The following is a 16,051-nucleotide window of genomic DNA, read 5'->3' as shown; positions in this document are numbered from 1 at the left end:
CAGGCCGAGGCCACCCAAGATTAGCTAGGCAACAGAAATGAATTCTTTTGGAGCACCTCTGTACCCCAAAGTGGGTGGAGCTATTAACCTGCTCCAGGTGAGGCAATCTGGCCCTTTGGCCTGGAAGAAAGCAAGTCATCTGGCCTCAGCAAATGAAGGTTGGGAGCTGATTCAGACAGGAAGGAGGGACTTAATTGGGTGACCCTTGACAGGGTTACCGATGTTAAAAAGAGAGAAGAACCCTGTTTTGAGATGTTTGAAGGATCAGTCTACAATCAGTTGGGCTCTGGGGAAGCTGAGTTAATCTAGTACATGGAACTAATCTGAGCTGGCTAAGTAAATACACTACAGGTAAAACAAGAAGGACAGGGAGGTGCCACTAAGCTGAGCTGGCAGACATATGGCTGGTTTCCTTTAAGCTGCACCTTTATCACACACTGAGGTTAGATTAGTACCAGCAAACCTTCCTATCTCTATTTCTTTTTTTGGTTTGTTTCTGGTTCTTGCAACGGACTAAATGTTATGTTCCCCCCCGCCCCCAAATTCATATTTTGAATCCTAACTCTGAATGTGATGGTATTAGGAGGTGGAGCCTCGGGGAGGTGATTAGGTCCCAGGGGTAGTCATGCTCTTTCTGTTAGAGCAGCCTGAACTGACTAAGAGAGAAATTGGTAGTGAGAGTGAGCTGCTGCTATAACAAATACCTAAAAATGTGGAAGCAGTTTTGGCACTGGGTGATGAGCAGAGGCTGGAAGTGTTTTGAGATTCATGCTTGAAAAAGCCTACATTGCCGTGAATAGACAATAGGGCAATTCTGGTAAGCGTCCCGAAAGAAAAGAGGAGAGCTGTAGAGAAAGCCTCAGTCTTCTCAGTAAGAGCAGAATGTCCCTAGAAATATGGATGGTGAAGGCTATTCTGATGTGGTCTCGGATGGAAATGAGGAACATGTTATCGGGCACTGAAGGAGAAGCCAAACTAGTTATACAAAATCTTGACTGAATTGTGTTTGTGTCCTAGCGTTCTGTGCAACACAGAACTACCACAATGAAGCAAGTGAGCAATAAAATTGGGTATTTGGCTGAGGAAATATCTAAGGAAAATGTGGAAGGAGCAGCCTGTTTGCTCTTGAATGCTTATAGTAAAATGGGGGAAGAGAGAGACGACTTAAAGATGGAATTGTTTATCAGAACGGAGATGACACATAAAGGTACAGATAATTCTCAGCCTAGCCATACTGTAAAACTGAGAAGGTCTATTTGAGAGACAACTTTCAGGGTGTGGCCAAACGACCAATTGATAAGGCGATTTAGTCAGTCCTCTAAAGAGAAGCCAGGAGCTATGGTTCAGTGGAAGAATGGCCCCCCCTTCTCCTCAAGGTGATACAAAGCTCATGAAAACCATTTCAAAGGAAGGGCCACCAGTGCCTGAGGGACCCCCATGCTCTTTGGCCTGTGTGAAATAAAATTAATATTTTATGGCAAGACAATAAAAATTTAAACATAAAAAGTTTCTCTGCCATTTGGCCTCCTCTCTCCCCTCTACTGTGCATTGTGTACCTGCACTGTGCATTGACCAAACTTCCCCATCAGCAGAAACACCTGCTCAGCCATAAACCATAACCATTCTCTTAGCACCAACAAGACAACCCCTTAAAGATAATATTCCTTCTTGATCTTGTAAGGGGCCATGAGGACGCTTAGATCTGGATTGTGTAAACTGTCAATAATACGTCATTTAATGTACAGTCCTCTGTCTCAAAAAACTTACATAACCGCTTTGACTTCTAACAGGCAGAACAGTTTTTGGAGCTTTCTGAGGGATCATTCCCAAATCCTCAATTTGGCTCAAATAAAATTCTCCATTTCTTTCTTAGATTGACTGTTACAGGTGTCGATGCCTCACAACACAGGCTCCACTCCCTACACTCCAGCCAGGGGCTCCTCCTCGGCTCCCACCTCAGCACAGGGCATGCCAGTGACCCCTCTGGAGGGCGCAGGCAGCAGACACTTGTGGCACTGCCTTCTCACGGGCGCACAGAGTGCAGTTACCTGGGAAGCAGGGGCCATGGCTACCTCAACCTAGATTTGCAAGGATGGAGCTGCTCAGAGCCACAGGTGTGCCATCCAGGCAGAAAAACACTGTAGGGGTGGGGCTGCCACAGAGAGCACTCCCCCCCCCGCCACAGGGCGATGCCCAGTAGATCCTGGAGGCAGGGTCATCTCCCAGACCCCAGAGAAGTAGAACCACCAGTGTGCGATTCCGGGCCCTGAAAGCCACAGGCACAGGAATACATCCAACCCTTGAGAGTTGTGGTGTGGGCGGGTGTATCAGCAAAGCCAGGGGTATGGGGCCCCCCAAAGCTGGGAGGGCAGGGCAACTTGGAGCCTTGAGGGCCCAAGCCCTGCAGAGCAAAGCTGGGGGGTCCAGACCTCAGTTCAGAAGGCAGGACCTCTGCTCCAGTACAGCTGCTGAGCAGAACATAAAGCCAAAGAAGATTATTCTCACAGCTTAAGATTTCAGACTTGCTTGGGATCTGTCATTCCTCTCTTTTCTTCCTATTTTGACCTTTTAGAATGGGTATGTCTGTCCTGTGTCTGTCCCACCGCTGTACTTTGGAAGCACATAACTTGATTTCACAGGCTCACAGCTGGAGGGGAACTGTCTCAGGATGAGTCTACCTGAAGTCTCAACCATATCTGATTTCGATTATATTTAGATGAGACTTTGAACTTTTGAGTTGATGCTGGAAGGAGTTAAGGCTTCTGGGCTATTGAATGTATTTTGCATGTGAGAAGGATATGAATTTGGGGGAGGCAGGGATGGAATGCAATAGGCTGAATATCTCCCCAAATTTTGTATGTTGAAATCCTAATCGCCAAGGTGATGGTGTTAGGAAGTGGGCCCTGTGATTAGGTCATGAGGGCAGAGCCCTCAAGAATGGCCCTTATGAAAGAGACTCCAGAGAGATCCCTCACTCCTGCCATGTGAGGTTACATGAAAAAAAAAAGGCTGTCTAGGAAGCAGGCTGTCACCAGACACCAGATCTGCCAATGCCTTGATTTTAGACTTCCCAGGCTCCAGAATTGTGAGAAAAAAATTCTGCTGTTTACAAGCCACCCAGTTCATGGTATTTCTGTTATAGCAGCCCAAACTGACAACCACAGTTTTCAAGATTTTAAGACATGTATTTAATAGACTTTATTTTTTAGAGCAATTTTAGTTTCACAGCAAAACTGAGCAGGAAGTACAAAGTTCACATTTACCCACTCCCAATATGTTGTATCTTTCAATCTGTCTTTTTGTTTTCTTATTATTAAAAAAAGATAATACTGAAATCTGCAAACATTATCATTTGAATAGTTGGTATACATTCTGGGCTGGGATTCTAGAAGATATGAGTGATGATATTGGCAAAAGATGGGACGAATTAGTATTTGGTCTCAACCATGGCCTCACTTTGGAGTTACCTAGCCCTGATACCTGGGTCCAATGCCAGAGATTAATTGGTCTGGACTGTAGAGTTAGAAGGAATCCAGTTGATTCTAAGTGTGTCAAGATTTAGGAAAAGGTAGAAAGAGACATGTTCAGCTGAAGTGGGTTAGATTAGATGCAGTTAAAGGTGCTTCTTTCATCCTGACTTAGGTTTTCTCTCAGCTTAGAGCCCAATGAGGTTAGTATGCATAAAAGTGGAAACTGAGGTATAGCCACAGCGCTTGGGGCTGTGGCTATCAGATCAAATCCTCTTTATTGCCCTGGACTCAGTCACAGCATCATAAGCGTAAGCCATCCTTTTAGCTCTGAGAAATAGCTAGTCCACTTTTACTTTCAATCCTCAAAGCTAGTTTCTTCAAATAGAGTTTTGATTTTCCATTTCATTCTAAAAACGTTTTACCTGAACGTATGGAGAGCTTAGGTTTCAGCAATTTTCTTCGGAGCCTTGCAATTGCGAATAAGCTAGTTATTGCCTGACTATCTCACTGACACCTGCCTCTTTACAGTCTTCCATTTATAAATGGAGGCAGCTGTTGAAGAAAATGGAAAGAGGACAATCCAGATGCCCTCTCCTCGAAATCTCCACTTTTGTCTACAATCCTCTGGATTTCTGAAGCCTTTTATGACTAATCCCCAGAGGCACCATTTAAAATGGACTCTTGGGCTTCCCTGGTGGCGCAGTGGTTGAGAGTCAGCCTGCCAATGCAGGGGACAGGGGTTCGTGCCCTGGTCTGGGAAGATTCCATGTGCCGCGGAGCGGCTGGGCCCGTGAGCCATGGCCGCTGAGCCTGCGCGTCCGGAGCCTGTGCTCCGCAACGCGAGAGGCCATAACAGTGACAGGCCCGCGTACCACACACACACACACAAAATATATATATATATATATATATAAATAAATAAATAAAATGGACTCTTGTTTTATTGTTCTGAGAACGTTTATACGTTTTGCCCTCCTTTTTCAAATCCAGATCTACCTCATTTGGCTATGCCCATGTCACTGTTGGCAGCATAGGAGTATGAATCCAAGCCCCAACTCTTCTGGGTTCCTCTGAAACTGGCTGGGAAGAAAGTAGTAAAATTATGGTTAAGTAGGATGTGCACAGGACTTTCTCCTTGCTTCTTTGTCAGCGATAATAGTCCACTCCCCATTGTAGAAGCTGCCTGGAAAGGTGTAAGAGATGAGGGGCTCTGGTCTTCCCATTTTCCAGCCCTATGTCACGTTTCAAGTACAAGTTCAGATGTGCTGTTTCTGACACCTGCCCAGTCAGGGACTAGCACTGGGGAAGAAAGACAAGATCAGAGGTGCACTTCCTAACAGTTGTCTTAACCAACCCTCACTGTTGCCTTCAAGGACTCAGAGTCACCTCCACAGCATCTGTAGTTGTCCCTCGTCTAGCACACTGCACAAAACGCAGCAAGGCTCAAGGCCTTCAGTTCAAAACCCCCATAGCTATCTGGTCTTGAGGAGTTAACTCCATCTGTCCCTGGGTCTTTCCTTTTTTTTTTTTAAATCGAAGTATAGTTGATGTACAATATTATATAAGTTACAGGTGTACAATATGGTGATTCACAAGTTTTAAAGGTTACACTCCATTTATAGTTATTGTAAACTATACTGGCTATATTCCCTGTGTTCTACAATATATCCTTGTAGCTTATTTTATACCTAATAGTTTGTACCTCTTAATCCCCTACCCTATATTGCCCCTCCCCCCTTCCCTCTCCCCATTGGTGACAACTAGTTTGTTCTCCGTATCTGTGAGTCTGCTTCTTTGTTGTTACATCCACTAGTTTGCTGTATTTTTTTTAACATCTTTATCTGAGTATAACTGTTTTACAATAGTGTGTTAGTTTCTCCTTTACATCAAAGTGAATCAGTTATACATATACATATGTTCCCATATCTCTTCCCTCTTGCGTCACCCTCCCTCCCACCCTCCCTATCCCACCCCTCTAGGTGGTCACAAAGCACAGAGGTGATCTCCCTGTGCTATGGGGCTGCTTCCCACTAGCTATCTAATTTACATTTGGTAGTGTATATATGTCCCTGCCACTCTCTCACTTCGACACAGCCCACCCTTCCCCCTCCCCATATCCTCAAGTCCATGCTCTAGTAGGTCTGTGTTTTATTCCCATCCTACCCCTAGTCTCTTCATGATATTTTTTCCCTTAGATTCCATATATATGTGTTAGCATACAGTATTTGTTTTTCTTCTTCTGATTTACTTCACTCTGTATGACAGACTCCAGGTCTATCCACCTCATTACAAATAACTCAGTTTCATTTCTTTTTATGGCTAAGTAATATTCCATTGTATATATGTGCCACATCTTCTTTATCCATTCATCTGTCGATGGACACTTAGGTTGCTTCCATGTCCTGGCTATCGTAAATAGAGCTGCAATAAACATTTTGGTACATGACTCTTTTTGAATTATGGTTTTCTCAGGGTATATGCCTAGTAGTGGGATTGCGGGGTCGTATGGTAGTTCTATTTGTAGTTTTTTAAGGAACCTCCATACTGTTCTCCATAGTGGCTGTATCAATTTCCATTCCCACCATAGTTTGCTGTATTTTTTAGATTCCATGTATAAGTGAACAGTATTTGTCTTTCTCTGTCTGACTTATTTCACTCAGCATGATACCCTCCAAGTCCGGCCTCCCTTCTCTCTCGTTCAATGAGCCTGCACATCCCTAACAAAAGATGGAATATTACTCAGCCATAAAAGAAACAAAATTGAGTTATTTGTAGTGAGGTGGATGGACCTAGAGTCTGTCATACAGAGAGAAGTACGTCAGAAAGAGAAAAACAAATACCGTATGATAACACATATATATGGAATCTAAAAAAAAACCAAAAATGGTTATGAAGAACCTAGGGGCAGGACAGGAATAAAGACGCAAATGTAGAGAGTGGACTTGAGGACACGGGGAGAGGGAAGGGTAAGCTGGGACGAAGTGAGAGAGTGGCATGGACATATATACACTACCAAATATAAAATAGATAGCTAGTGGGAAGCAGCCACATAGCACAGGGAGATCAGCTCAGTGCTTTGTGACCACCTAGAGGGGTGGGATAGGGAGGGAGGGAGGGAAACGCAAGAGGGAGGGGATATGGGGATATATGTATATGTATAGCCGATTCACTTTGTTATACAGCAGAAACTAACACACCATTGTAAAGCAATTATACTCCAATAAAGATGTTAAAAAAAAAAAAGAATACAAGAGTGAAAAGGGGAGTTAATTGCTTCTGGAGGTCTGGAAAGCTCTGTTTCCTGGACGGAGGCCAAAGTCTCCGTTAGAACAGGAAAGTGTGTCTGCATTCTTGGCCTAGGCAAGGGGAAAAGTGCCTCTCATTCGCTTCATGGGAACAAATAACATATCACATCATCCTGTCTTAAAAACTAACGTTAACCTTTCCACCACATACCATAGACCTGTCTTGCCCAGGCCAATCGAACCAGCCCATCTAGAAGGCAGTTACCTTCTGTACCCCCAACGCCCTTATATTTGGGGTTATTCAATTAATTACTTTTATATTATCTAGTCACATGTATGTAAGTCTCATTTTCCTCAATGGAATATTAAGCCCCTTAAGTACCAAGAGCAGAGGGTTTGCTTCATTTTGCCCACTGTGTAGGAGGTCAGCAATGATGATTTCCCCTTGTACGAGGCCCCCTGAAATAAAGACCTGGCCTTTAACCCATTTCTCAGCTAGCTGTACTTCTTTTAGATTAGTATATCATCCAAAGATAGAAAATACCCTCTACTCATCTCTCACCTGTTCCTCCTCTCCTCCAAAATAATGACATGGAATCTCTTTTTGCCCTGATGAATAAGAATTTGGGCCTAGAATTCATTTGATTAAAGAAAAATGAACATCTCTCACATCCAAATGTTACAGTCAACCACACCTGTAAAAATGCATGGAAATAAATACACTTTCTCATAACTTATCACATGAATTGGACGAGTTGCATAGTCTTTAGATGACCCACAATATTACATGTTCCAACTTGTCTGTAAATTTGCTAAACCAAACTGCCTCTCTTCAGGCAGGAATCCTCTCCTTGTTAGGATTCCATAAATAGCACCTCTTCCTCTCTATTTCTCTACCTCATCTATGAATAGAATCAAATTTTGAGTGTGCTGTGGAGTGGGAGGTTGTGAAACTTCCTGTCTTTCTTCAAATTTTGGATTGTGGGTAAAGTTATGGTTTTTAGGTGATGGGTCAATAAAATTCTGTCTCAATCCCAGCTATAAGATCTGGGGTCCCTGTTATTCCCCCCACAAAGCATCTATTACAATAGAGCAATTGTTACACTGATTAAAATGTTGCAAAAAGAACACTTTCAAGCTAGCATTTGAATCATACAGCCAATTCTTAAAGAAAATTCACGTCGCATAACCAAAATTCAACTTGCGTCTTCCATTACTCCTCCCCCCATCTCCTGTACTTCAACGTCCTGCATAAAATAACATGAAATTACTTCACTTTTACTAAATTTAGTATTGCCCCTGGAACCAATCAGATATTTTAAAGTTAGGGGGGTAGACAAGACTTACTGTTTAGTAGTGAAACTATTTCTGTAAGTGAAATAGTTTGTTATTGGGCATGTTCCACTTTACTGCACCCACTCACACATATTCCTTATTACTGCAACTACAGCTACATTGCTTTCAGCAAATTCAGTGCCATCAAATGATTTATCAGTCAATTTAGAAAAGTAACAAGGCTCTACATCTGCTAACAGGGCAGTTCTTCATCCCCTCCCCTGATTGGCTGCAGCAGGACAAGATGAAAAAGGCAACTTAGGTGAGTGTCTTAGAAATACTGATAGTGATGTTGATATAGATTCTTTGGATTTCATGTAGTTGACCCCTTTCCTCAATAGAGTAGCCCCCCATCTCGGCTGCCCACCCCACTGCTAGGCTTACCTAAGCCCCAAAGTCCCCAAACTCTGCTCTTTGTTGACACCCTGCAGTCAGCCTCGTTATCAATTTTCAGCTCCCTCATCTGGATTTCTTCCCTGGCATGTGAAGGCCACAGGAAGCCTCTTTTAATTTCCACTGGGGTGGGGGAAAAACAAAAGAAAAAGAAAAAAGAAAGAAAAAGAAATCTCTGCCCCTCCGCGCTAGTCTAAAGTCACATCAGGAGTGATATCCTTTTGACCTTATCTATTTAGGGTCTGCATTTTTATACTTTACTGTGAGCACCCACTAAAGCATGGATTACCTTTAGGGAAAAGGGTAACAGGTAATACAGGGAAAGGTTTAACAGGTCATATGGGAAACACATAGGGATGTTTTCCTTTAATATTTCTGATATTAGCAGCCTCCTAATTAACATTCATCAAATCTTTTTCTTTGTTGACTTTATTTTTATACTGTAATATTTTGAGGCTCAAGATAACTTGTGGGAGATGGTGGGCTACATAGACAAACCAGAGATTATGGGTCAGGCGGACCAAATTGTCTTCATGTGTTTGTTGTATAAATATTATAAGCAAGTTAGTCTGTTTCACAGATGGTTTGTTCACTGTTATACTGGATAGTAAAAAACGTTCCTCTTGAAGTTATAAAAATTCAATGGAGTTATTTTAAGCACTAAACCTGTAAGCACTTAATAGTTTTGTGCAGTTTTTTTGTATTTGAAGCATGCATTTGAAATATTGTTTAATAATTTCAATAGTCTATTCAATTGGCCATTTTAAAACTTCTGCTCTAAATTGTCAGTTCTAATCTTAAGCTTCTAATCCTAGGGTTATCCAGCACTAAATTGTCACTGCCCAGGTGTTGGCAAAGCTGTGGGGGAACTGTCAGTCTCATACAAAGCTCATTGGAAGCCATTTGCCAGAAGGAAATAAAATTCTTAAATTATGTGCATTTTAACCTAACAGTTGCACTTCCAAAAATGTATCCCAGGAAAATAACTGGATGTGTGCAAAGATGTATGTATAAATATTTTTTATCATAGCACTTATACAGCTAATTATCAGGACAAACAGGAAATTGGTTCAATAATTGTATATACGTATGGAGAATATGTACGAAAGGATGATGTCGTTTTATTTATTGATTTAAAAAGACATCCACCACATAGGATATGCCTGTATATGAACACACAAAAACACACACTACATGCATGTATGGAGGCGTGCACACAAACATACCTCACAATATGATTCCACTTTATATGAGCTTCAATAAATACAGAAGCATGAAAGCATATAAACCATCATCAGTGCTAAATATTATAAGGCAGAATTATGGATTACTTAAAAATATTTTTCTGTATTGCTGAATTTTTGCAGTGAACATATACCTTCTTTTGATACATGTCTTGTCACAGGGATTTTTATGCAAATACTTTTGAGAGAGAGCTCCTAGAACGAACTTTGGAAGGAAGCAGAATAGGAAAGAGAAAGAAGCCAAGCTGGAATGTCCTCATTCTCATCCCGTGGGGAGCTTTGGAGCATGATTCGCAACACAGAGTAAGCCTTCCCTTGATGTAAGGATCCCAGCCCTTTGAGCCCCTTCTAGTAGTGTATATAAATTCCTGCGCAAGGTAGCTCCCACGAACTGAGGGCATTTCTCTGAAGAGGGAAGCAGCTGTGAGCTATGAGGAGTTAACCCGCATGGCAACTGCGGCACGAATGTACCATCATGAAAAGGAGATCTGAGTGGGACACCAGCAATATCTTCTGCAGTCTATACTTGGCACTGCTCAGAACCTTTTGCTTTCTCATACTAAATTCAGTCTGCCGAGGCACAGCTTCCCCAGAATTCTGATTGGTCACATGGGAACTACATGCCCCCCCTGTGCAGTTGATTCCAAGACCATAACGGATACTCATCATCTCCTTGATCCACCATCCATATTATATCTCCTCTTCGTCTGACAGTTCTTCTGGTGGTACGGGTGTCTTGCCTGGTGGTCTGACCTATTCCCAAAGAGCCTGATTCCCTCCTTGGAATGTCCTTATCAGGCCAAAGTTATTCTCCTTATTCACAGTTAAAAGTACCATGAGAGTACTTGTTGATGTCCCAGTGGCTCATCTAACTGCCAAACATATTTCTTCCTGCCCCTTTCTATGAAGCAGCAGGCTTATTTCCCCAAAACGATCAGGGTCAATAGCCTGGCCTTTATGGTGACTCCTGGTGCCTTAAAAATTGTAATGTGACCAGTGGCAGCCACAGCTGTATGTTTAGTGGGACTCTTGCTGTGCCCCTGTGGAACTGTCTGTTCTCTGAGACCCACCGAGCCTAAAGTTGCTAGGACAGAAACACAGATTGCCCTAGTGGGACACTGAGAATGATAATGAATGAGATCACTCCTATTTCTACCTCCTAGCTCTGCTCCCATGTTTATTACCTATCAAAACCTTGTAATATCCATTATTTTAATATATTTACTGGAAGGATGGTGTTATCATCATGCTGGCAGCCCAGCTGCTGCTTCAATTGTCTAAACACCACTCAATCAGGTTAGCGGCAGCTGGATCCTGAGTTATGTGGTAGGACCAGTGATCCCATGGTTATGTAACCACAGTCACACCTACTTTCCCATACAGCTGGTCCCTTGGTCTGAGGCAATGTCAGTCACTGCATGGAAGACCCGCCAGAGTGTTTGGTGTGGGGATAACCAGGTGATCAGGGCATCAGTCATTAGCAGCCAGCAGTCACAGCAGCTGGAGGATAGGTGCAATGATCCAATAAAAGAGATCTGGGCAGGAAACCGAAACGTTTACTATAGTGTGTGTGACTTCTATAACCAGAAAAATAGCAATAAAGCTAAAAGAAAGATTTTATATTCAGCTATGTTTTAATTTTTTTTAACATCTTTATTGGAGTATAATTGCTTTACAATGGTGTGTTAGTTTCTGCTGTGTAACAAAGTGAATCAGCTATACATATACATTTATCTCCATTTCTCCTCCCTCTTGCGCCTCCCTCCCTCCCTCCCTATCCCACCCCTCTAGGTGGTCACAAAGCACTGAGCTGATCTCCCTGTGCTATGTGGCTGCTTCCCACTAGCTATCTATTTTATATTTGGTAGTGTATATATGTCCCTGCCACTCTCTCACTTCGTCCCAGCTTACCCTTCCCTCTCCCCGTGTCCTCAAGTCCATTCGCTACATCTGCGTCTTTATTCCTGTCCTGCCTCTAGGTTCTTCATAACCATTTTTGGTTTTTTTTAGACTCCATATATATGTGTTAGCATACAGTATTTGTTTTTCTCTTTCTGACTTACTTCACTCAGTATGACAGACTTAGGTCCATCCAGCTCACTGCAAATAACTCAATTTCGTTTCCTTTTATGGCTGAGTAATATTCCATTGTATATATGTGCTACATCTTCTTTATCCATTCATCTGTCGATGGACACTTAGGTTGCTTCCATGTCCTGGCTATTTTAAATAGAGCTTCAGTGAACATTTTGGTACATGACTCTTTTTGAATTATGGTTTTCTCAGGGTATATGCCCAGTAGTGGGATTGCTGGGTCATATGGTAGTTCTAGTTTTAGTTTTTTAAGAAACCTCCATACTGTTCTCCATAGTGGTTGTATCAATTTACATTCCCACCAACAGTGCAAGATGGTTCCCTTTTCTCCACACCCTCTCCAGGATTTACTGTTTGTAGATTTTTTGATGATGGCCATTCTGACTGGTGTGAGGTGATATCGCACTGTAGTTTTGATTTGCATTTCTCTAATGATTAGTGATGTTGAGCATCCTTTCATGTGTTTGTTGGCAATCTGTATATCTTCTTTGGAGAAATGTCTATTTAGGTCTTCTGCCCATTTTTGGATTGGGTTTTTTGTTGTTTTGATATTGAGCTGCATGAGCTGCTTGTATATTTTGGAGATTAATCCTTTGTCAGTTACTTCGTTTGCAAATATTTTCTCCCATTCTGAGGGCTGTCTTTTCATCTTGTTTATAGTTTCCTTTTCAACTGTTTTTAAAATGTTGTACTTAGCTACAATTTAAATCCAAGTTCTACATGAATTTACATTCTCATCTTTCACACTAGGGAATCAATAGATAGTACCTAAAGTTGATAAGTCAAGAAGTAGAATTATAAATGTATTATTTAAAAAAACTGAAATTAGATCTTAAAAATAAACACTCAGATTAGCAGTGAAAAATACAGATTTCATACAGTTAAGTGAATTAAGAAGACAGACGTGATAAAAACTGACAATATTTTTCCTTGTGGAAGTTTAACAAAATAGAGCTTTCAAAAAGAACATTCCCGATATAGAAAAACTTCAGTTTCAATGTTTAAAGACAAATACTTCAATCAGCAAGGTAAACATTTTTTGTATCTTACCTGCGTCTGTTACTGAGATTGCCTCTAAAAAAAAATCAAACACCTGTTTGAAAGAAGAATGAACAAACAGGTATGTCACCAGCTGCTCAACAATTGGTTAAGGGACCAAATGTATATGTCTTCATTTGCCAAAGTCCCCACTGACCAAATTAAAGTTAAATGATCTTGGCTTTCCTCATTTCCTCAAAGACTTTAATCTGTTAGGAATGCAAGAGGAATACTATTCTGTGTTAGAAGGGAGAGAAATCCACACTTATTTCCTTCAGTCCTACCTTGTTTTTCCTGTTTTCCCTTTATCACATTACTGAAGAAAACTAAAAACTAAAAATAAATTTTAAAAAGCCTTGATTAGAGACTAAGGTGATGATTAAGTTGGCACTGTAAATTTTAAAAGCTGCGATGAATCATGAATTATAGAGCCACTTTCTCCTCCTTTATTTGGTTCACATTCATTTGACCAGTATTTTGATCATCTCTTATGTGGCCAGCGATGAAATGCACGATAGAGCAATATCACTGAACAAAACAGACATGGTTCCTGTATTACTAGAGCTAAGGGTCTGGTCCAGGAGTGCGGTTGGGTTGGTTTAAGGCTGCATCCCAATGGAAGCGCAATGGAATTCTTATAATTTATCGGTGTCCATTGCTCAGGTCTGCATAAATCAGTACCAAGGATACATCCACAGATGATATTGACAGCATGAAAAGATTTCTGTTTCTAACTCTTGTGGTCTTAATAGGTTGGTTAAATTCCTGGGGGATTAAGCTGAAACAAACTCAGGACTGAATGTGTTTATTTCTGTGTATTAGATAAAACAGCCATCTCTCCCCGTCTTGATTGACTGGTCTCATGTGGGAGATGAAACACTTCAATCAGCTCAGCTGAGCTCCTGGCTGTCTCTCAAAACTTTGTGACTGTCCAAGCTGTCTTCATTGTTTTTAGTGATTCCCAGTAGTTGAGAGAGTGTGACAAGACCCTTCGGTATCCTAAAGGGGAGGATCACATTCAGCCTCTGATGCAGGCTGACTGAAAGCCAGACTCTCAAGCAGCAGCTGCAAAAGCATGCGGTCATGCCCCTTCCAGGGAGAAATTGAGAGATACTGTGCTTCTTTGGAATACCACCATAGATGTGGGTTTTCACGTTTGTTTTATTTTGCTTTCTGGAGTTAGCACATTCATTTTTATTGAGATGTAATTCACATAACAAAAATTTACCATTTAAAAATGTACACTTGAGGGACTTCCCTGGTGGCGCAGTGGTTAGGAATCCACCTGCTGATGCAGGGGACATGGGTTCGAGCCCTGGTCCGGGAAGATCCCACATGCCACGGAGGAACTAAGCCCGTATGCTGCAACTACGGAGCCTGCGCTCTAGAGTCCGCGAGCCACAGATACTGAGCCCACGAGCCACAACTACTGAAGCCCATGTGCCTAGAACCTATGCTCCGCAACAAAAGAAGCCACTGCAACAAGAAGCCCGCGCACTGCAACGAAAGGTAGCCCCCACCCGTCACAACTAGAGAAACCCACGCGTAGCAACGAAGACCCAAAGCAGCCAAGATAAATAAATAAAAATGTACACTTGAGTAGATTTTATTGTGCAAGTGTCACCTCTTCTAATTCTAGAACATTTCCATCGCTCTCCAAAGAAATCCCATACCTAGTAACAGGATAATATCCCTCCTTTCTCCAGCCCCTAGCAACCACTCATCTACATTTTGTCTATGAATTTGCCTACTCTGGACATTTTGTATAAATGGAAGCAGACACTAAGTGGTCTTCTGTGTCTGAATTACTTAGCATAATGTTTTCTAGGTTCATCCATATTTTAGCATGTATCAGTACTCAGTTCCTTTTTAAGGCTGAGTAATATTTTATTGTATGTATGTACCACATTTTGTTTATCCACTCAGCCCCTGATGGACATTTATGTTATTTTCACTTTTGAGCTAGCGTGAATAATGCTGCCATGAACATTTTTGTGCAGGTTTTTGATTGAACATATGCTTTCAACTCTCTTGGGTATATACATAGGAGTGGAATTTTGGGGTCATCTAATTATTCTTGTTTAATTTTTGAGGAACTAGCATGAAATTTTAAGTCATATAAATAATCATCATTCAGCACTATTTGTCCACTTTCATGCATGATTTATTACCCTCTTGCCAAAGAGAATTTGAGATGGTTCATAGTGAAAAGAAGTACAATACAATAGTTATTTTAAAAAATTAATACAGTAAAAAAGCACAAGATATGTAGTATACACATAAGTGGTTCTTAATCTTTTGGGGCTATGTGCCCCTTTGAGAAGCATATAAAAGCCATGGACCTAGCTTAAGAGAGGATGGTATTCAAGAAGGAAAGACCCTTATATCTTGAACATGGAATAAGATGGAGTCAGTAATTGAGTGTTATATTTGGTTTGGAAGTTTTCAGGAGCCAAAACTACTACTGCTATGGAAAGGGGACCCTAGTCTTTCTAACACATTTCACAACTATAACACAACAATTACTTTAGATTACCATGTTGTAGAGCAGAAAACAACTGTAACAGCATACCTTAAAGATGATTCCAGGAAATCTCTACTCTTAAAAGCCCATGGGCACAATCCAGTCTTAGAGACATAAGATAAACTGGCACAATTTCCTGCCGAGTGCCAGCCTGCCTCCAATTGCAAAGATGAACTTACCCACACCTTCTGGAAGGCTCCATTCAGCTTCCCCATTTACAGCCAAGCCTATCTACTCACCAGCCCCAGAGAGAAGTAAGTTTTTTCTTTCCATGGTACCTGGTCTAACTTATTTTCTCTTACTGAATTAATAATAACTCTCTTCCCAGAAGAGCTGATAGTTCCTTCAGGGTATATTCTGGTACAATTATCCAGACAAGACAGTCTCAATTGTCGACAGTTTATTTTACCATCAAGCTTATTTAGTTTTAAATTCCACTACTCTGACATCCAGTGGTTTGTTGAACCTGGTTTGCACCAGTGAATAAGAGTCAATTATGCACATAAATTTCTAACTCTGCATTCAGTGACATCATGTTGTTAGTTTGAAATGGACCATGGTAGGAGTATTTACACCATGGGAACTGGCAAACATTACACATCATGGGTTTTTTTCCCCCAAAGAGCTAATTGTTAAACCTTTACCAGCACAGGACTGCTGACACTCCAGTCTTGGTGGCATCACATCAAATCTTACCAATCTTACCAA

The 16,051-nt window shown here is 41.5% G+C and overlaps 1 protein-coding gene across 11 annotated transcripts in view; it reads right to left on the bottom strand.

The window, feature by feature from the left end:
- The window catches only part of COLEC10 (collectin subfamily member 10), a 432,701-nt gene that overhangs the window by 254,088 nt on the left and 162,562 nt on the right, over positions 1 to 16,051 (bottom strand). Inside the window, exon 1 of one of the 11 annotated variants that reach the window (XM_067017925.1) lies at positions 12,832 to 12,874. The exons of the other annotated variants lie outside the window; for them this stretch is intronic. The gene's annotated coding sequence lies outside the window, so the exon portion shown is untranslated. Of the gene's footprint in view, positions 1 to 12,831; positions 12,875 to 16,051 lie in introns of those variants that run through there. 11 annotated transcript variants of the gene reach the window in all.

Source organism: Kogia breviceps, chromosome 17, assembly GCF_026419965.1.
Source record: "Kogia breviceps isolate mKogBre1 chromosome 17, mKogBre1 haplotype 1, whole genome shotgun sequence".
In the NCBI taxonomy this organism is placed as follows: domain Eukaryota; kingdom Metazoa; phylum Chordata; class Mammalia; order Artiodactyla; family Physeteridae; genus Kogia; species Kogia breviceps.
This window is presented reverse-complemented; position numbering and strand designations above follow the sequence as displayed.